Raw genomic sequence first — 23,119 nt, 5'->3', positions numbered from 1 at the left:
AAAGTCTCACACCGGGCGAAAAAAACAACATGGTGCCCCAAACAGCAAAACGACGTAAAATCACAAAAAAGCAGCGCAAAGAAGAAACGAGACCGCTGCAGCTAATAAATAAATATAAAAAGTGAACAAAACTTTGTACATATGTACCCACATATGGTAGCAATAAAAACTACAGCTTGGCATGCAAAAAAAACAAATCATCAATGAAACTCAGATGATGGCGACACAAACCTTTTTTTTCTTACAAAAATACAAATTTTTTAAGCTCTTAAATTAATAAAAAAATAAACTACAAGTTTTGTACGGCCATAATCGTAGTAAGTATTGATGAGCGAATGTGCTCAGACGAGGTGTTATTGGAGCATGCTCGTGTGACAAACGAGTGTCTCAGCGTGCTCGAAAAATATGTTTGAGTCCCCGCGGCTGATAGACCACTGCATGCCACCACATGCAGGGACGGGAACATATTTTTAGGATACAAGCATGCTCCGATAACACCGTATCTGAGCACATTCGCTGATCACTAGTAGTAACTTAAATAATCATGTTGACAAGTTGATTTTATCACAGAATGGATGCCGTAAAAAAAAAGAAACCCACAGAGAAAAAAAAAACAACAATGGCGGAATTGTGTGTTTTTTCACGCCTTTTTTTATGATTGGCAGCATACTGAATAGTATGGTCACTCAAAAGTACAACTTGTCCCGAAAAAATAAGTTCTCGTATATCTGTATCAACACATATATAAATGAAAAAAAAACATATTGCTCTTGGAAGAAGGGAGGGAGGAAAAAAAAAAAAGATTGCAAACGCAAATATTGGCTGCACCCTCAAGGGGATAAAGATGGCCCTCGACCACTGAGGTCTCTTCGTGAAGGAATCTTTGCTGACGGGGAAAGGACTTGATGATTGATGGGGTATACCATAAATGTTTACTGGGCCCACCAAAGATCGGTCAGACTCCGTGCTTGGCCACCTCTCTGCCAGGAAGAGGTGCTGAGGGTTCCCTGTTCTTGGGATCAGACAAGACCCCCTTAAAACCCATGTCATTAAGTCATCAATCTGATGGGAGAACATCTCTCTAGGTAGCAGTAGACTTTTGATGAACATTTGCTGTTTGCAGCCCCCTCATCGAACAACAGACATTTAATGGATATTCCTACATAAATAGAACAAGACAAATAAATATTGGAGCACAGGCTGCGTCCATCTACTTGGCGGTAACACATAAAATTACGTTTCATGTAGTCAAAAATAGCCGGGACATGACACAGCCAGAGAAGTGCTGAAAATAACGAAATTATTCTCCAGTAAAGGCAGTCTAGTTCAGATCTGGGTCATATTCATGACATTTTTCTGAACGTACCAGAGAATCACTTAACCACCAATTCCATATTTAACTCCTATTATTGCAATTTACTACTATCTATGAGGAACCGCGCATGTTGCGTGTTCGGGGTATGTGCACACGCTGCGGATTTTGCTGCGGATCTGCAGCAGTTTTCCCTGAGTTTACAGTACCATGTAAACCTATGGAAATCAAAATCTTAAGTGCACTTGCTGTAGAAAAAAAACGCGCGAAAACACAGCGGTTTACATTCCGCAGCATGTCAATTCTTTGTGCGGATTCCGCTGTGGTTTACACCTGCTCCATAATAGGAATCCGCAGGTGTAAAACCGCAGGTGGAATCCGCACAAAAACCGCTGTAAATCCGCGGTAATTCCGCAGTGCGGTTTACCTGCGGATTTACAAAAGCAGGTGCGGAAACATCTGCAGACATCCCACATACGTGTACACATACCCTCAGAGTCAGTACCTAGACACATGGAGTCCCCATGGCTCTACCGTGTGTGCAAAATGTCCGTGATGTGTACGCAATGTGTCCCTAATATGTGTATATGTGCTTAATGTGTGCACATCATTTGTTTATTTGTGTGCACAATGTGTGTATATGTGTTTAATGGGTATATGTGCAAGCAATGAGTGTGTAATTTGTGACTACTGCGTGTATGCGCAATATGTGTGTAATGTGTGTGTACGTGTGCGTAATGTCTATGCCCATGTGCATGTGTGTCTTATGTGTGTATAATGGGTGTATCTGTGCATAAAATGTGTATATCTGTACGTAATGTGTGTAAGTGTGCATAATATATGTATGTGTGCGAATTGGGTATAGGTATGTGCAATGTGTGCCTAATGTGCGTATGTGTAATGTGTGAACGTGTGCGTAATATGTGTACATGTGCATAATGTCTGCGCCTGTGTGCATAATGTGTTTAGGTCTGTGTAATGTTTGCATGCATGCATAATGTGTTTTCTAATGCGTGTGCAATGTTTGTATGTGTGTGTAATATTTGTATGTGTCTATAATGTGTATATAATACCTGTATGTGTGTGTAATGGGTGAATATGTGCAGAATGTGTGCAGTGTGCGTAATGGATGTATATGTGCGTGATGTGTACCTAATGTATGTATGTGTGTATAGGGTATGTGTGCCTAATCTACGTAGCGTGTAAGTATAATAGATATGTAATTTCTATACTGTAGATGTGTGTATTCATATACTGTATGTGTGCCTAGTGTGAACATGCAAGTGTTCCCAGCGCATACAGCGAACGGTCCGTGCAAACTGCAGTTAACCCAGTCTAATCCTTTAAAGGGCAACTATAACCTAATCCTCAACTTTAGGTTCACTTTTAACTCCACTGCCCCTAATAACTTTTAACTAAAACTTGAGGAATGTGTTTGCGAATTAATATAACAGGAAGAGGTGGCCCGCGTAAGAACTTTATTTCACGCAACTGCAGATGTGAAACCTAAGCCAGGTACTCTGGTCAAAGACCACTGGAATAAAAAAAAAATAATGCTAGGATACACTGTAGTATCATACTCCATTGCAATATATTTTACTGTAGATAGAAAAGGGAAAAAGCCAATCACAGAGCAAATGGGGAGCGGACTGCCAATATTTACAGAGAGCAGGCAGCATGTCTTGTATTCCAGCAGGGAAAACACTGTAATCCTCCTGACAGATGGGCCGTAAAACAGCAATGTTTCCATGTAGTTATCAGTGTTTACACAATGCTGGACGATGTGGGGGGAAAAAATGAGCTAAATGATTCAGGTTTCTCTCCCTGCCCAGATTCCTGGCCCTTTCCATCCTCAGCACGCTTTTTGCATTCATCCTGGACGTGATCTCGTGTAAATAAATTGAGGTATTTTCAACCTGAGTTGGGCGCCACAATCAGGCTCTGATGCCGTGAAGGATCATGACTATTCTCCTCGAAGGTTCACAAACCCTGGTTGCTGGCAGCCCCTTTAATCTGAGTGTAACTACAATGGCTTCCAAGATCCCCAACAAGAATGATTTTGCCGAGAGCCTCCTGAATGACTGATGGGAACCACAATTTTGTTCGGAGGTGTGTCCAGTGTTGGGGAAAACCTCTACGACATTCAACCGGAGAGTGCTGGACCTGATAGGACAACCCCTTTTCAGGGTAAAAACTGATATTAGGGTCAAAAGGCAAATAAGCTTTTTTTGTTGTTGCCCCCTGTTGAGTAATGCACTTTTTATGTGCCTTGGAAGGGAAGCAATAACTTCTAGGGAATAAATTTCTGGCTCAGAAAATGGTAAGATGGTTGTCGCTATTCAAGTCAAGCAGAACAGAAGAAGCAGAATTTACAAATTTGGAGGAAGAAGTTTTGATCTTTTTAGCAGATTGAAATCATTTGGCTGGTAAAACAATTATCACATTAGGAAGACACGTGACATCCTACTGCTTGACCGACTGACCGGACCTTAGAAGCAAAAAAAAAAAAGTCAGCTGTATACAAATCAATCTCCAGTTCTTCTGAATAATTATTCCATTCTGCATGCAGGACAAACACCCGTGTGTGAGCGAGCAAGCAGCGGAAAATGTGATGCGTATACACGGCTGATGGATCCGCCGGCCGGACAGATTTATTCGCAAACATGTGGAACCACTTGAAGCCTAATGACAGAGATTCTCAGGATTGTTTCCACCTGCAGCTATAAGTACTAAGAAAAAGATAAGATTTCAGAAAGTGTTGCTTGATCATGAATGGTGTTTGGATATCTATAAATCCAGGTTGGAAATTTCTAAGAAAAATGTACTACTGACGACATTGGACAACTCAGTCATCGAACACTTGACCCATCTGATTTTTATTAATGTGTACAACTTTAGATGCCTCATTGGGACATGTCAGAGGATGTCATCAGTGGGGTCCATGAGAGAGACCCCCACATACTCTAGAACCAAAGGGTAATGTGGCTTTCATTAACTTTACGTGTTTGAAACTATTGAGGCTTTGCAGTATTATCAGTTTCTTCATGCTCCTTATGGTGACTGAAGACTCTCTAAACGCCACCATACATATGAGGCTGGGGTCACACATGCGTGTTTTACGGACGTAAGAGCGCAGAAACTACGTCCGTAAAACTCGCATTACATACGGCACAATTATTCTCAATGGGGCTGCTCCTATCAGCCGTATATTACGGATCCGTAATATACGGCTTTCTACGGCCGTACAAAATCGCAGCATGCTGCGTTTGTCAGCGTATTGCGCAAATAATACGCCAATGAAAGTCTATGGGGGCGAGAAAAATACGGATTCCACACGGTCCAGCAGTGTGACTTGCGAGAAATACGCAGCGGTGTTAGTGAAAAGTCGGTAATTCAATTGCCGGCTTTTCATTTCTCCTGCACAAACCCGACAGGATATGAGACATGGTTTACATATAGTAAACCATCTCATATCCCCTTTTTTTTGCAGATTCCACACTACTAATGTTAGTAGTGTGTATGTGCAAAATGTCAGCGCTGTAGCTGCTAAAATAAAGGGTTAAATGGCGGAAAAAATTGGCGTGGGCTCCCGCGCAATTTTCTCCGCCAGAATGGTAAAGCCAGTGACTGAGGGCAGATATTAATAGCCAGAAGAGGGTCCATGGTTATTGGCCCCCCCGTGGCTACAAACATCTGCCCCCAGCCACCCCAGAAAAGGCACATCTGGAAGATGCGCCTATTCTGGCACTTGGCCACTCTCTTCCCACTCCCTGTAGCGGTGGGATATGGGGTAATGAAGAGTTAATGCCACCTTGCTATTGTAAGGTGACATTAAGCCAGATTAATAATGGAGAGGCGTCAATTATGACACCTATCCATTATTAATCCAATTGTATGAAAGGGTTAAAAAACACACACACACATGATTTAAAAGTATTTTAATGAAATAAACACAGCGGTTGTTTTCATATTTTATTGCTCTCTCAATCCATCAGCAACACCCTCGCTTGGCAAAATAATAAACGCACAAGATACATACCCTCAGCTGAACCGTCACGTCCCACGAGGTAATCCATCTTAAGGGGTTAAAATATTTTACAGGCAGGAGCCCTGCAAATGCAGCTGTGCTCCGTGCCTGTAATCCCCGGCGAATGAATGAAATGTAGGTCATTGACCTACATTTCCTTCAGTCGCGGTGATGCGCCCCCTGGTGGATGTCCTCATATGACCTGGAGCGTGGGAAAAAGTTCCCAGGCTGCAGTTCATGAGAACATCCAGCAGGGGCGCATCACCGCGACTCAATGTAAGTACAGATCCAGCTTTCCTTTCAGCACCCGGGGATTACAGGCACGAGCGAGTGGTTTATCGCAGCTCGTGCCTGTAATATTAGTTAACCCCTTCAGATGGATTACCTCGTTGGACGTGATAGGACATCAGAAGGTATGTATCTTGTGCGTTTATTATTTTGCCAAGCGAGGGTGTTGCTGATGGATTGAGAGAGCAATAAATTATTAAAACAACCGCTGTGTTTATTTCATTAAAATACTTTTAAATCATGTGTGTGTGTGTTTTTTAACCCTTTCATACAATTGGATTAATAATGGATAGGTGTCATAATTGACGCCTCTCCATTATTAATCTGGCTTAATGTCACCTTACAATAGCAAGGTGGCATTAACCCTTCATTACCCCATATCCCACCACTACAGGGAGTGGGAAGAGAGTGGCCAAGTGCCAGAATAGGCGCATCTTCCAGATGTGCCTTTTCTGGGGTGGCTGGGGGCAGATGTTTTTAGCCACGGGGGGGCCAATAACCATGGACCCTCTTCTGGCTATTAATATCTGCCCTCAGTCACTGGCTTTACCATTCTGGCGGAGAAAATTGCGCGGGAGCCCACGCCAATTTTTTCCGCCATTTAACCCTTTATTTTAGCAGCTACAGCGCTGAAATTTTGCACATACACACTACTAACATTAGTAGTGTGGAATATGCAAAAAAAATGGGGATATGAGATGGTTTACTGTATGTAAACCATGTCTCATATCCTGTCGGGTTTGTGCAGGAGAAATGAAAAGCCGGCAATTGAATTACCGACTTTTCACAGATATCGCGCTGAATGAAATCTAAATACAGAATATATATATATGTGTCTCAATGACATATATATATATATATATATACTGTATATATGTTTTAATGAACATTTGAGCACATAAATCCATTAGATGTCGGTTTTGCAAGCCTGCGCAAAAATCTCGCAGTACGGATGCCATACGGATTACATACGGAGGATGCCATGCGCAAAATACGCTGACACACCCTGCCTACGGATCAATATTTTGGGAACATTTCTCCGTATTACGGCCGTAGTACGGACGTATAATACGTGGCGTATTGTCTTACGCCAAGTGTGACCCCAGCCTTAGATGAAAGTTAGCTAGCCCCACCAATGTCGAAGGAACCAGATTACTCTTCGATATATATGTGGGTTTCAAGACTCTCCCCTGACAGATGATGACAGGAGAAAAAAACCTATCTGAAAGTTGGAATTTCAACACCCAATCTTTTTTGTTTTCAGGGAAGATAAGCCACTGCCAGAAGAATTTCCAGCAGTTCCCCTCTCCCGCCCCCAGTTTACCAAAACACATGAACGCTCGACCGAACTGGGGGGGGAGTCATTAGAGCCAAAACAATCTCTTGTGTATGGTCGGTTTAATAGATGCCAACAGAATTCGAAAGGGTATGCACCTACTGGGGCACATTCCCAGGTCAATGGAGGTCTTAGATTGCCTCACTGAGGTACAGGGAACCATTAACATGTAAAATTGGTTTTCAAGCTATGGTCTTTTAAAAAATATCCTCAAAGTCATAAGTTTCCTCCTGTGTTGTCAGCTGGGTCTAAGATTTCTTAAAAAGTTCAAAAAAGCAACCTGAGCAAACGGTTGATGCCCCACATGCCAGAACCAGTCCGCCATCGGAGCCTCACATATACGTACGTACTTCAGCTTCACGTGTGGATATTCGATGAGAAACTGAATTGACACCATGAAGGTAGAAAACAAGATAAAATCACTAAAGTCTCCTTTGCATTGTCTGAAGCTGGTTTATAGCCACCATTTCCAACACAACATAGTCCCTCAGTGTGAAAGTATAAACTCTGTAGAATAAGGGTATGTGTCCACGTTCAGGATTGCATCAGGATTTGGTCAGGATTTTTCATCAGTATCTGTAAGCCAAAACCAGGAGTGGGTGATAAATGCAAAAGTGGAGCATATGTTTCTATTATACTTTTTCTCTAATTGTTCCACTCCTGGTTTTGGCTTACAAATACTGATGAAAAATCCTGACCAAATCCTGATGCAATCCTGAACGTGGACACATACCCTAAAGGGCCACATGAGAGAGCGACAGCTGAGAAGGCTGAAGAAGGTTTTGCATCTTCACACCATCAAAGTTAACGAAAGTACAAGAATCTACCAACGCTTCAGAAAGTGATAGGTATCAGAGATATGGACCCATAAAAAAGATTATTGCTCCCTCATAAACCAAGCTAATCTGAGCTACTTGTTAATAAAGGAAAGGGATTTATGGAGTTTGCTCAGTTGCTATAAATGAAGCCTTCAAATCCAAAGATAAGAATATATCGATTGAGGCGTTCCAAAAGAGGAAGGCCACCAACCCTACTAGACATAGACTCTATTCAATTTCAGAGACCCATTGGACAGTTCGGCCTCATTTTATGTTCCCAACCCACAAAAAGACATGTAGCATAAAAGAAAAACTTGCTTTACTTTACAATTTAAAAAAGTTTTCTTAAAAAAAAAAGGATCTTCTCACATGTCGATCAGAAGATCACCCTGGTGGACATCTTAAAGCTCGGACCTTAGAATGAGGTTCTGGAGTCTATTTGTATTGTAGATATGGCACAGACTGATGTCCTGGCGTACCTGGTACTCATTTTGCCAACTGACAACTGTCTAATATTTAAAATATGGTGCATGTGATACTTAAAGGGAACTTGTCACCAGTTTTACTCCTTTTAAACCCTGCCCATTACCTTGTAAAGCAAGTAAATGGGGTTACCACAACCTTTTTAGCCTCATAGGTGCCCAGTATACCTATAAAAAAGTCTTCAAGCATGCAAATTGCACGGTCTGGCTCAATTGGTGGCTCCGGACCGCGCTTGGCACCTACTTAGTCCTGGCAAACACCACCTCTTCTTTCTTGACGTACATTGATGACATCTTCCACAAAGTGCTCAAAGTTTTGCGCCTGCGCAGTTGACTCAGAGACTCGTGAAGGTGTGCCGCTCTGTGCCCTAGGGAGGAGCAAAGTCCTTTAGTGCGAATGTGAAGGCTTCACTTCCAGGTCATCAGCTCGATGCACTGCTGGCTTCTCAATAGAGTGGAGCAAGGTGCGCAGGTCTCTGCCTCAACTGCGCAGGCGCGAGACTTAGAGCAGGAGACGGCATCCATTTCCATTAAAAAAGAAGTGTTTGAGAAACTAAGGAGGCGCCGATGATGGTCCAGATGCATGCAGCGCTAGATATGAAGAAAAGACTATGCTGGGGCACCAATAAGGGTACAAAGGGGCTATAGGAACCCCATTTACAAGCTTTAAAAAATGATGGGCAGGATTTATAAGATGTAAAACTGGTGACGGGTTCCCTTCAAAGAGGTTGAGCAGGACTGAAAAATATATGAGCCTCCAAAAAGCCCCACTTGGCCCATGGTTTTGTGCCTGGTATCACAGCTCAGCTCCTGCAGCTGATGGCAGGGGTGGCACTGTTTTTTTAGAACACAGCGACCATGTGTTTTTTTTTTGCATTCCGGCCAACTGCCTTTAAGTTATCAAAGCTTCTCCAAGAACTGAAACTTTTAATGCTGCTGAAGGAATTTCTCTAGTAAAACTCCTGCACCCTTGTAATAACTTACCTCAACCTGACCTTTGGGTGCCACCACTTTATGATGTGCATCTATTTTATCTTTTTTTACAAGGGAAGGCAGAATCAGGAAAAAGCATCAGACAACCACACAGCAAGGGGTCAGAACACCAAGAACACCAGATGTCAGACAGTGGCGAAACTAAGTCAGCTGACCGAGGCATCCAAAAACAAGGAACATTTACAACCTTACGAGATAAAGAAAAAAAAAAAATTTTTTAAGAAAATCCCCAAAGAGCAACATGGACAACTACATAATGTGTAAGAGGATATTCTGACTCTCCTCCGACTGTAGAAGCCTGGAGAAAGAAAGATCAGGCATGTTGGATTTCAATATGCCCAATCCTTTATTCCTATAAGCAAGCAGCAGTGGGGTCTGCAAGCAGCTTATCCACACTGCCAACACATATGTGTATTGAAGAGTTGGGGAAAAGGTGAAGGGTCAGCTTTAGGACCAGATGCAAGTCGTCCAAAAGGTCCCTGAGCCTGAATGGGGCTCGTCAAACTACTCCACAGCTGACGGCATTAAACTATGGGAGCCGTAAAGTCCAGTACTAAGCAGTGCCACCCCAATCAACAGGTTGTTTGCGGTACTGCAGCTCTGTCCCATTTACTTACGGTATATGGAATTCAGCTGTAATACCAGAACCAACCAATGAATATGTGTGGCGCTGTTTCCAGAAAAGAGCAGCCACGTTTTTCTCATCTTGGATGACCCCTTATTCGAAGGTGAAGGGATGAAATGACCGAAAATGTGCGTCATATTCAGCATTGTAAATGTAGCAGAGCTGTTTATACTACAGATAATAACTTAACAAAATGTCAAAACTTTTCTTATCTGGTCCCATCAGCGATAGACCAGAACATTATGCAAGTACAACGTGGGATCCCGGATCCTTTCATCAGACTGCCAAAATATAGCAGCACAAAAATGCAAAGGCAGCACAAAAACATAAAGGGAGAGTGGCGAAGGGGAAAACTAAACCAATAAACAATTCATAAACCCACGACGTCCTAAGTCATAGACATAACACGATAACAGAATGATCAACTTCGGCAATAGAAAATGACCTAGTAAATCTTTTTTGTGTATTAAATGTTTTTTTTTTTACATTTTTGGCAATAATTTATTTTTGCATATCACAATCTACATTAAAAATAAATAATTCATGTCTTGTAGTTCTCACACCGGCCGCTGCATATACACTGGATAAAAGGTGGCCGATGTTGTCAGGACTGGATGACCATCTGATTTGTATGAGGGTCTCCTGACTCTCCCAAAAGATGATGCCGGGGGAATAAAAGATCAAGGAGTTAAAATTTTAATTCTTTATACTTTTGTTTTCAGGGAAGCCGCTGCCAGAAGTGCTGGAGTCACTGATCATATCGGTGTCCTAAAGAACAAATACTAAAATAGACAATCCCTTTAAGAAAATTCATTTAAAGAAGGCCCCTTACTTGCCATAAATAAGTAATTGTATAACCTGGTGTAATAACTGCTGTTCTCCTGAATCCGGCGATGTTTTTCTTTTGTTCCTGCGCCTCTCCGTTCATGAGATATGGCCCCTTGTCCCCTGCGTGTAAATCTAGACTTGTTATCCAAGTAGGCGTAATTCATAACTGTTCCCAGTGGGTGTGTTTTATGGACCACACCCACCTGGCTAAAAACTGTAGATTTATATAATGCGGAAAAGGGGCCATATCTCAGGAACGGAGAGGGGCAGAAACAAAAGAAAAACAATGCTGGATTCAGGAGAACAATGTGATTTACACCATGTAAAAAATTACATATTTATGACAAGTGACAGGTCCCCTTTAATTGATTGAACTTTCTTAAAGGGATTGTCTATTTTAGTAAGAACATATTAAGATAGAGGGGAGTCTTTTTCTTGGATCTTCCAGCAATTAGCAAGTACAGTCCGTACTCTAATGTCCGCCTGAGTCTTTGATTCTGCTTCGTATATAGGGATAACCCCGGGTCACAATCCGACAATACGGTAAAATCCCATTGTTAAGTGTTTTGGTAGGAATCTATATATAGGTGCAGGAGAGGAAATTTTAGTCCTGGGGTGGGGTTCTTCCTCAGCGGGAGACATATCCTGCCACTCCACCTACAGAAAAAAAATTGGCCTCTGCTATTGTCTCTACAGGGTAACACATTGAGGAGAGAAAAAACGAGATATTCCTAAAAAGAGGAGAGGGAAAACAAAACAGCCACCGTGACTGCGAAGTGTATTATTACTTGGTGGCCACTTAACTGAAGGCCTGGCTATGTTAGCCTCAGATCCAGCTTTATCAGGAACCAGGGAGAGCAGGATGAACAGTTTTACATCATGCATAGGTCACTTTAAGGGCCAGGAAGAACTGGATGAACAATCTCAGATCAGGCATAGACCATGTTATAGACCAGGAAGATCGGGGGCCAATAGTCTAAGATCTTACTTAGGACCTGTTATGATAGGGAAGATCAGGATGAACAGTTTCAGGTCAGGTTAAGGCCCGGTAATGGGTCAGGAAAGTCAGGGCGAACAGTCTAAGGTTCTCCTTAGGCCCTCTATGAATCAGGGAGATCAGGATGTACAGTTTAAGATCCCCCTTAGGCCCTGATACGGATCAGGTAGATCAGGAAGCACAGATGAAGATTCTCCTGAGTCCCACTATAAACCAAGAAGTTTAGGATGAACAGTTCATGATCCTCTTTATGAACCAGGAAGATAAAGATGAACACTCTCAAGTCAGGCATAGGCCCCGTAATGGATCTGGAAGATCTGGATGAACAGTTTAAGATACCGCTTAGGCTCTGTTGTGATCTGGAGATCTGGATGAACAGTTTCAGGCCCAGCCTAGGTCTTGTTAGGCATGATGAACACTTTCCGGTCTCGCTGAGGCCCCTTTTTGTTCTGTAAAGTCACCTGATTCCTAGTTCTCCCAACCTCACCTTATGTAATGTTTCCTCTGACTCGTGCCTTGAAGGACAAACAGATGTAAGTCGGCGCTGGTGCAAGGCTCATGTACAAATCCAGGCACAGAAGCGATTGCACGAGGTGAAAGGTCTAGATTAAGCCGGCACCCGCCCTCCTCAATCCGGCTCTAGAAAAATGCTCTAACAAAGGCTCCAGTGTGCGGCGGCCGAGCAGATAATGCGGCGAAGTCCCAGAGACTAAAGCCTGGACATTCACAATGAGACGCCGACCCTCCGCCTGACGCCACCGCCAGGGACAAACCCCAGTGTGTACAGGGACCGCAGCGCCCACTCCCAACTAACAGGAGCGGTCCCATCTCACATACCTATGGCACACCCAGACTATCATGGGGGCTCCAGACTACACACCCAGACTATCATAGGGGGCTCCAGACTACACACCCAGACTATCATGGGGGCTCCAGACTACACACCCAGACTATCATAGGGGGCTCCAGACTACACACCCAGACTATCATAGGGGGCTCCAGACTACACACCCAGATTATCATGGGGGCTCCAGACTACACACCCAGATTATCATGGGGGCTCCAGACTACACACCCAGACTATCATAGGGGGCTCCAGACTACACACCCAGACTATCATGGGGGGCTCCAGACTACACATCCAGACTATCATGGGGGCTCCAGACTACACATCCAGACTATCATGGGGGCTCCAGACTACACACCCAGATTATCATGGGGGCTCCAGACTACACATCCAGACTATCATGGGGGGCTCCAGACTACACATCCAGACTATCATGGGGGCTCCAGACTACACACCCAGATTATCATGGGGGCTCCAGACTACACATCCAGACTATCATAGGGGGCTCCAGACTACACACCCAGACTATCATGGGGGGCTCCAGACTACACATCCAGACTATCATGGGGGCTCCAGACTACACACCCAGATTATCATGGGGGCTCCAGACTACACATCCAGACTATCATAGGGGGCTCCAGACTACACACCCAGACTATCATAGGGGGCTCCAGACTACACACCCAGACTATCATAGGGGGCTCCAGACTACACACCCAGACTATCATAGGGGGCTCCAGACTACACACCCAGACTATCATAGGGGGCTCCAGACTACACATCCAGACTATCATAGGGGGCTCCAGACTACACACCCAGACTATCATAGGGGGCTCCAGACTACACATCCAGACTATCATGGGGGGCTCCAGACTACACACCCAGACTATCATAGGGGGCTCCAGACTACACACCCAGACTATCATAGGGGGCTCCAGACTACACACCCAGACTATCATAGGGGGCTCCAGACTACACATCCAGACTATCATGGGGGGCTCCAGACTACACACCCAGACTATCATAGGGGGCTCCAGACTACACATCCAGACTATCATGGGGGGCTCCAGACTACACATCCAGACTATCATAGGGGGCTCCAGACTACACACCCAGACTATTATAGGGGGCTCCAGACTACACATCCAGACTATCATAGGGGGCTCCAGACTACACATCCAGACTATCATAGGGGGCTCCAGACTACACATCCAGACTATCATGGGGGGCTCCAGACTACACACCCAGACTATCATAGGGGGCTCCAGACTACACACCCAGACTATCATAGGGGGCTCCAGACTACACACCCAGATTATCATGGGGGGCTCCAGACTACACACCCAGACTATTATAGGGGGCTCCAGACTACACACCCAGACGATTATAGGGGGCTCCAGACTACACACCCAGACTATTATAGGGGGCTCCAGACTACACACCCAGACGATTATAGGGGGCTCCAGACTACACATCCAGACTATCATAGGGGGCTCCAGACTACACATCCAGACTATCATAGGGGGCTCCAGACTACACACCCAGACTATTATAGGGGGCTCCAGACTACACACCCAGACGATTATAGGGGGCTCCAGACTACACACCCAGACTATTATAGGGGGCTCCAGACTACACACCCAGACTATTATAGGGGGCTCCAGACTACACACCCAGACGATTATAGGGGGCTCCAGACTACACACCCAGACGATTATAGGGGGCTCCAGACTACACACCCAGACTATTATAGGGCGCTCCAGACTACACACCCAGACGATTATAGGGGGCTCCAGACTACACACCCAGACTATTATAGGGGGCTCCAGACTACACACCCAGACGATTATAGGGGGCTCCAGACTACACAGCCAGACTATCATGGGGGGTTTCAGACTACACAGCCAGACTATTATAGTGGGCTCCAGACTACACATCCAGACTGCTGTTATAGGGGGCACTCTAACCCATTTTTTACAGATGCATTCTGATTGGCTGATCCAACATTTTATCAATTTCAGAGGCCCACATAGCCAATTAACGGCCATTTGGCAACCATGGCCGCCAGGGCAGTTACTAATCCCCATTTGCACTGTAAACAAATTTACTGTACACAGCGCACGGTACAATGTGCCACGGGGATGTAACAATTCACAAAAAGATCATTATACCAGGAACATAGACAGGTATGTGGGAGAGGCGAAATCAGGGCGGTGAGCCGTATTTGTATGAAAACAGGACCTCGGGCAAAGCTTCCGAGGGAGAGGTGTCAAATGAGGATGAAAATAGTTGGGAAACTGCAATCCTATTCACTTCATTGGAGCTGAGCCGTAATTCCTCACATTGTCTGTGGACCGACGTGGCGCTGTTTCTAGAGGAAAGCAGTCATGTTTTCTAATTTTGGAACCTGAGCTGAAGACCATAGGTAGCCATCTATTTCCTTAGGGTGACCATATTTCTATGTCATGACTACAATGGACACTTGACCTAAATCAGTTCCAGATGAAAAGGACACAAAAGGTGTCTGGAGCAGCAGCAGGGGGTCAGAATCATTCCCCCCATAAACATTCACAACCAGAAGGCAGGAAATGGGATTCTTCCATTTGGATCTTCTCCCAGCTCCATCTGCCCTTCCACACGCTCCCTGGCCTGGCCTGTGACATGCAGCTGGAATAGGAGGGGGGAAGCGCATGGATATATATGCATATGGGGTCTGCACTTCCTGTGGGAGAAGGGACAATGCCAGATAAACAAAGCAGCAGATAAAGAAAGAAAAATAGATAAATAGCTAGATACAATATTTCCCCATCAAAAAGAAGATCTCAGGTTGATCACAGCAATCAGCTGCAATCTGTCAATAAGTATTCAGTTTCCCTACAGTGCCACCGCAGGAGAAATGGAGCATTACACTTTGTAATCAAGGTCTGTCCACTTAGTGCACAAATGGGCTCGGAGTCTCCAGAACCGCTCCATACTCCGTACTCTGCATAATACATGATGATCCTAAACTCGACATCCCCGGTCCTTCATCTCACGATGGGAGCTGTAGTTTCAGTTTGGCAGCTTGCACAACACATGAGTAGACAGTTACAGCATATGTCATCTCTTGGTGTTTTTTATTAATTGTACAGATTTGTAAATGAAAAAAAAAAAATTGGATCCGATAGGACTATTTTATCTTCTATATGTTAGATATAACACATTAGACAATCATAGACCCTCCTGCACAATAGGTACCGTAAACTCTTCACGTAACACTTGACCTTGGTGGGACAAAAGCCTATTATGAAATTCATTTCTAATCATACAATGGTCCTGGTTTTAAGTGGATAAGATCTGTGGTCTGGATGGGGGCCAGTTTTGTAAAGATTTGGGTGATAGCCAATAAGGGTGTATTTTCACCACACCGATTTATCTGGGTAGAGATTAGGCGCACCACCCCATCCTGAGCGGAATTGAAGGCCACCTTTCCTTGATCAAATCTGCCTCGTAAGAACAAAAAAATGAACCAAAAAAAAAATAAAAAATGAAATGATGTGACTTTTTAGCATTAGGAAACCATCCCAAGGGTTGGCAGTCAGAGGCTTGGCCGAAAAAGACCAACACCTTTGAACATGAAGAGATAAAGTGGAGTCAACCAACAGGATCAACATCTCTAATTCTCAGGTCAACAGGAACAAAAGCAAATAAACATGTTTAATCAGTCAGTGCTAGCCTTGAAAATTTGGCTAATAGGAGTCACATGTTCTAAGAGAGCAATGTTCTCAGGCACGAAAGGTACGGCTGACTAAAAAAAAAGCTTTACACAATACAAGTTGGATATATACCTGAACGTTCTACAATATATAAGTAAACTGGGCTCCATAGTCTTCCAATATTAGCAGATAAGGTCTACTCAATGACGTCAGAGCGGACCAATGGTTACCATCAACTCTCAGTCCAGGGCTTTTTCTACTCATAGTTACACATAGTTAATTTTTCACTCCTTTATATTAAGGCAAGGGTCACAATCTTCACTTACACAAAGAACTGGACAATACGTCCTGAAAACAACTAAAATTAATTAGCTTTGTTCTAGAAGAGGAACCGTGTCGATTTTTGAGATGGTACCACTTTTGTAGTTAAGCCATAGTGTTTTGGAGAAACCCTCAGTCCATAGCTTTCTACATTCCTGCCTTTATATTGAGGGAATTTGCCACAATCTACTCTTACATATTCAAAGAACTGGACACAATGTCCCCAAAACATGTAAAGATAATAACCTTTCCTCTAGAAAGGGACCTGGGTCAAATTTTGAGATGGTACTACCAATCTTGTAGTTGAATCATGATGTTGAGGAAGAACAGTAGTCACCAAGTACCTCCAGTTCATGGCTACAGTCAATGATATTTGTCTTGGAAGAGAATCAGTGCCGAATTTCGAAGAGGACACATTTTGAGATGACAACACTTTCGGCGTCGAACCATGATTTTGAGGAGGACCAGTGGTTACCATCAACCTTTAGTCCACCCCTTTCTCCATTCCATGATTTTCACTAACACATTCAAAGAACTGGACATAATGTTCCAAAACATCTAAAGTCTTTGTCCTTGAAGAGGACCTTTCCTGAATTCAGAGATGGTGTGAATCTTGTAATTGAAACCATTGGCGGCATGTAGAGCTCCAGAACTTTGAAGTCCGCCCATATTAAACTAAGGATGGTCAGACCACCAAAACTGAGAGTCGAATTCAATGTGTATATAATGACGAGCCCATATCTAATGTTGGATATTTACTGGGTGCATTCTTCACCCACGTCATGTAAATACCAGCTGAGATTCTCTGCTAACATGACGCCTTGAGGGCGAGTTTCTTTCAGTGCATGCTCTGTTGACAGCAGCCACATCCGGGCTATAGCACACAGCGCGTCTTTAGCAAGGAACCTCCCCGTGACATAGCATGAAAAAGAAGAGGCATGACCAGAACATGAGTCAGGGGCAGTCACGTCATTAAGCCTATAGTACCGACACAAGAATGCTGTCGTTGTGCGTGCCATCGCCCATCATAATTACTTGGATCTTTCTCAGAACTAAAAACTTTGTACAACTTCCAATTTACAGATGAAGGTGCCATCTAAAGTGCTGGTGAAGTAACTTTCCATTACAGTCTACTGAGGTTGACCATATTGTAAGTTGCATCTTCATCATGCTTATGGTGATGAAAATGTTGTGATATTCCTTCAAAACGTTATATGGTCACTTTACCCTCAATAAAGTGCTCACTCAGGTTCTTTACCACTCGAAGGACGGTGGTATGAAATAAAAGGAGTGAAAAATGATGGTGGATGGAACATGTGCCTTAGTGACTTAGGTTGGTCCCGATCGATCAGAAAAGAGTTAGTGTGCTTCAAGTAGACCCAAGTTTAGACTTGCCATCATAAAAAAAAACATAGATGATCTTAAATTGTGAGACATAAATAGTCACCAAAGGTAACATTTTGAGTCCATCACATTACTTTCTGGATTGATGGATGGTGGGTCCTCGAGATTATTTCTCTGATTAGACCCAAGGTGCTCCAGTCAGACTCATAGTGGACTATAGACATGAGAATGGTTGGAAGAATTTATTATCATTCTTTTGTTTTCTTCCAAATTGTCCGCAAGTCATTGGTCATGTTTTTTGTTTCAACACACTGACGAGAGATAATTGTCCCATTTCTCTACCTTCATATGGCGGCCAGTTTCATTCCCAGTCTATGGTGAAAATAACTTTTCATAAGCATCTTCATATATACCGGGGTGCACAGAGGTCTGGTCGTAATTGTACCCATATACATTAGTTACCACTAGTGGTAACTAGTCTACCTGTGCCTTGGTCCTCAGTGGGTCACTATTTCGGAGAACGGTCTTTTCCCAATTAGGAGTCTACATCTTCAAATCCTCCCAGTACGGTTCATTCAGCTTAACATAAAAAAAATAAACCAAGATGAAAAGCTCAGGATATAATTGCAATTAGGTAGGAAACAAGATCCGGCGGTTGCCGTGTTCCTGGATAATTAGTTTGATTAGCACAATGAACATATTACTGTTTGGCTTTGGCAGGAGGACACGGAACTTCACGAGCTTGACAATTAAGGTTCTGTTCACATTGGCTCACTGAAATACGCTTTTCTGTTTTGTCAAATGAGCTGAAAAATGTAATTTAAGTTGTGACCCATCAGTCACACGACGGACACCAACATAATGGGGTCCATCTGGTTCCATCATGGTGTCCCGTCATCGGGCATACCCCAACCAGCTTTATTGATGGGTATACAGGAGATCTTGCAGACCAGCCAAGCTGGTTAAGCCCTGAATGTCCACTCTGTTTGACCCCTGGACTGCCTGACTTTTTTGTTTTGAGTTCTGCCTGACCTCTGAACTTTGATCCTGTGTTTCTGACCTCTACTAGTTCAATTATTTCCCCACCTCGCTCTACTCTACTGGTCAGCGGCTACTCTGCAAGACACAACCTGGAGGCCACCAGTAAATTCCAGATCTCTACATTAAGGTTAAAAAGACTGATCAATGGGATAAGGGTTAAAGACTTGAGCTGTGGGATTTATGCAGTAACACATCGGTCTGCATAAGAGCTGTGGTCTCAAAACGGTCGCTAACAACCCATCCAATCCAAAAAGGCAAATAAGTCAAACCATAGATGTCCAGAAATTAAATTACAGTATGTGTAGTAATGTAAAATGACACAGGGAAAAAGTATTGTATACATAAAGAAAGAGAGGCGCAAAAAGCTATGGAAAGTACTGACACCAGCTGAAATTATCAGTAATTAGAAAGCAATCCTGCCACTAAGTGAAAAATAATATCTCCAGGTTCAACTGATGGCCTAAAAAAGGAGTCTCATCACTAAGGTCCCACACGAGGAACATCTAATGATGGGTAAAACCAGTGAGCTCTCTCAAGACCTTCACAACCTTATTGTTAAAATAACATACTTATGGCATTGGTTACAGAAGAATTTCAAAACTATTGAAGATTCCAGTGAGCACTGTTGGGGTGATAACCCGAATGTGGAAAGAACATAATTTCACCATAACCGGCCACAACCAGGTGCTCCCCGCAAGACAGAGGAGTGAAAAGAATTATCAGAAGAGTTGTCCAAGAGCCAAGGACCACCTGTGGAGAGCTACAGAAAGACCTGAAATCAGCAGGTACAATTATTCCAAAGAAAACTATAAGTAATGCATGCAACCTCCATGGCCTGTATGCAAGCTCACCACACAACCTCCATGGCCTGTATGCATGCTCACCACACAAGACTCCATTGCTGAAAAGAATGGTCAAGCGCGTTCACAGTTTGCCTTACCAACATTTAGACAAGCCTGTGAAATACTGGGAGAATATAGTCTGGTCAGATGAGACTGAAATAAAATTCCTTGGATACCATAATACACACCATGTTTGGAGGCCAAAAGGCACTGCATATTAATCCGAAAACACCATACCAATACTGAAGTTTGGAGGGGGGAACATCATGGTGTGGGGGTGTTTTTCAGCATATGGCACTGGCAAACTTGATATAATTGAAGGAAGGATAAATGGACAAATGTATCAAGACATTCTTGATAAAAATATTCTGCCATCTACCACCAGGATGATGAAGATAAAACGAGGGTGGACACTTCTGTATGACAATGATCCCAACACACAGCAAAGGAAAGTCTCAACTGGTGTCAGAGAAAGAAAATAAAGCTGCTAGAATGGCCGACCCGATCACCGGACCTAAATCCAAGAGAAAATGTGTGGAAGGAACTAAAGCTCAAAGATCATAGAAGGAGACCACAGAAGCTTCAGGATATGAAGAGTGTTTGTGTGGAAGAATGGGCCAAAATCACACCTGAGCAATGCCTGCGACTAGTTTCTCCATATAAGAGGCATCTTGAAGCTTCATCACCAACAAAGGCTTCTGTACCAAGTATTAATTAAATTTCACTAAGCGTGTAGGGAATGTGTGTTATATCCCAGCAGACGGTGTGTGCTCCCCGCAGACACCGCACGCACTTACCTGGAGTGACAGTATGTGTGACATTAAATATTTAGCCTCATTATAGACGCAATTTTATGGCAGTCCCCAGGCTGGTGTCCTGACACAGGGAAGCTGGGTAGAAATAGGACTTTTATGTCCTGAAAAGCCACCGTTCACGTGGAAGTGCTGCAAACATGACCCTGACCTCTACACCGAGCCATCCCAAGGCACGCGGCCAATATAACGAGGCAAGCACATTACCTGGAGCCCAGGGGTCTGCGACCAGCAAGAGGCCCGGATTACATTATTACATTTTTCAATGCATCAGATTCATAGTAATTTGCTATTTGGGGTCTGCTCCATCAGAGCGCAGTTACAGTCGGTGACTACGGCTGCACTGTCAATTAGGGTCAGACATACACTTAAAGGATAATTTTTTATTAACACATGTATTTTGGACTAAAAAAAATTGAATGAGTTAACTGAGGATCAATCAGTGAGCTCGTTCTGATAGAAAGTTTGTATGTATGTCTTCTTTTCTGAGCTGCAAAGACCACATCCAAGGACCGGTGACCCGATCTTTGATGGGGTCATAAATCAGCTGGGAGGAGCTCAGAAAAGACTGGGAAAAAAAAAAGAGTCAGAAAGTTTTCTATCTGAAAGAGCTCACTGATGGATTCTCAAGTAACTCATCGTTCTAAAATGTGCAGGGGAAAGAAAAAGCATGGAAAAGCCAAAATATGTAATAAGACCCAAATGCAAAAATGATTTTTATACCAAAATTCAAGCAATTAAGTAAAAAAAAAACAAACGTTTCCCAAAGTTGTTTGTATCCTTCAAATTCATTTCCTGCCGTATGAATGGATCAAGTTTGCGGCTCCCTTTTTTCTACCATACTTTATACTGCAGCTCGGTGTGCTCAGATTGGCGACTGCACAAGCTCACCAGATGCTTATCAGTGTATCGAAGCGGTTCCATGCCTCCATGCTTTACACTGCTGCTCTGATTAAAAACTAGAAGAGACAAAACCAAATGTATTTATTATGGAAAGCTCAAAGTATAAATTCAGCATCCATCACCGCTGCTGGCAATTGCCATCTTAACCCCCTCAGTTCCGTGCCGCCCTGGGATTATGCCAGAATTATGGCAGGTACTGAGCAGAGTAGGTGAGTATCACACCGGGTCCTATAGTCACGGGTCCTATAATCACGGGTCACTGCAGTTCCTTCACACCGATCCCCAGATTTCATACATTCCCCTCCTCCTGAACTCTTACTAGTTCCCCTGGCTCTGCTTTATGTCATTACAACATTTCAAGGCTTCTCAAGCTCTGCAAAAAAATCCCAAACTGCGAGCGCATAGTATCAGGAAGCGGGGGCAGGGGAGAGGAAACAGACCCCCAACAGAAAGCCGAGGCCCCCAGGATACTGTAAACAGAGTGGAAGAAGAGGAGCAGCTTGTAGTAAGCTGGATCAGCCCAAAATGCTTCCCTCATCACCAGAGAAAGCAATCAATCATGTCATTGCCAATCTCCGATCACTGCCGATCATTAACAATCTCTGATCACTGCCGATCTCTCATTTCTGCTGATCAGTAACAATCATTGCCAATCTCCAATCACTACCGATCTCAGATCACTGCCCATCTCTGATCAGTACTGATTTCTGATCATTCTCCAATCACTACCGATCATTGCTGATATGAAATCACTGCCAATCTCCGATCATTGCCAATCTCCGATCACTGCCGATCATTAACAATCTCTGATCACTACCAATCTCTCATTTCTGCTGATCATTAACGATCATTGCCAATCTCCAATCACTGCCAATCTCTCATTTCTGCTGATCATTAATGATCATTGCCAATCTCTGATCACTGTCAATCTCAGATCACTGCCCATCTCTGATCAGCACTGATTTCTGATCATTCTCCAATCACTACCGATCATTGCTGATATGAAATCACTGCCAATCTCCGATCACTGCCGATCATTAACAATCTCTGATCACTACCAATCTCTCATTTCTGCTGATCATTAACGATCATTGCCAATCTCCAATCACTACCGATCACAAATCACTGCCCATCTCTGACCAGCACTGATTTCTGATCATTCTCCAATCACTACCAATCATTGCTGATATGAAATCACTGCCAATCTCCAATCATTGCCAATCTCTGATCACGGCTGATATCTGATGACTGCCGATCTCAGATCATTGCCCACCTCTGATCAGTTTTGATCTCTGATCACAGCCGATCTCCAATCACTGCTGATCACAGATAACTGCCGACCATTGATAATTACCAATCGCTGCCAATCATTGATAATTGTCCATCTTTGATAACTGCCGAGCTCTAATCTTTGTCAATCTCCAGTCATTCATGATCATTGATATTTTTACAATGTTTTTTTTTATTCTAAAACTTGAATTTAGATTTATTTTAACTGTAATGTAGTAGCATATATCTAATACTCCGGTATATTAGCCTATGTATTAATAAGCAGAAAATATGGTAAGATAGCTTGTGGGGGCCCTCCTTGGACCCTCGCTGGTCTGC

General features: G+C 43.5%; 1 protein-coding gene across 10 annotated transcripts in view; it reads right to left on the bottom strand.

Annotated features, from left to right (window-relative positions):
• NHERF2 (NHERF family PDZ scaffold protein 2) overlaps nt 1-23,119 on the bottom strand; it is a 72,209-nt gene that overhangs the window by 39,268 nt on the left and 9,822 nt on the right. The gene's annotated exons all lie outside the window — the stretch shown is intronic.

The sequence above is a fragment of the Ranitomeya variabilis genome, chromosome 7 (assembly GCF_051348905.1).
Source record: "Ranitomeya variabilis isolate aRanVar5 chromosome 7, aRanVar5.hap1, whole genome shotgun sequence".
NCBI lineage: Eukaryota > Metazoa > Chordata > Amphibia > Anura > Dendrobatidae > Ranitomeya > Ranitomeya variabilis.
This window is presented reverse-complemented; position numbering and strand designations above follow the sequence as displayed.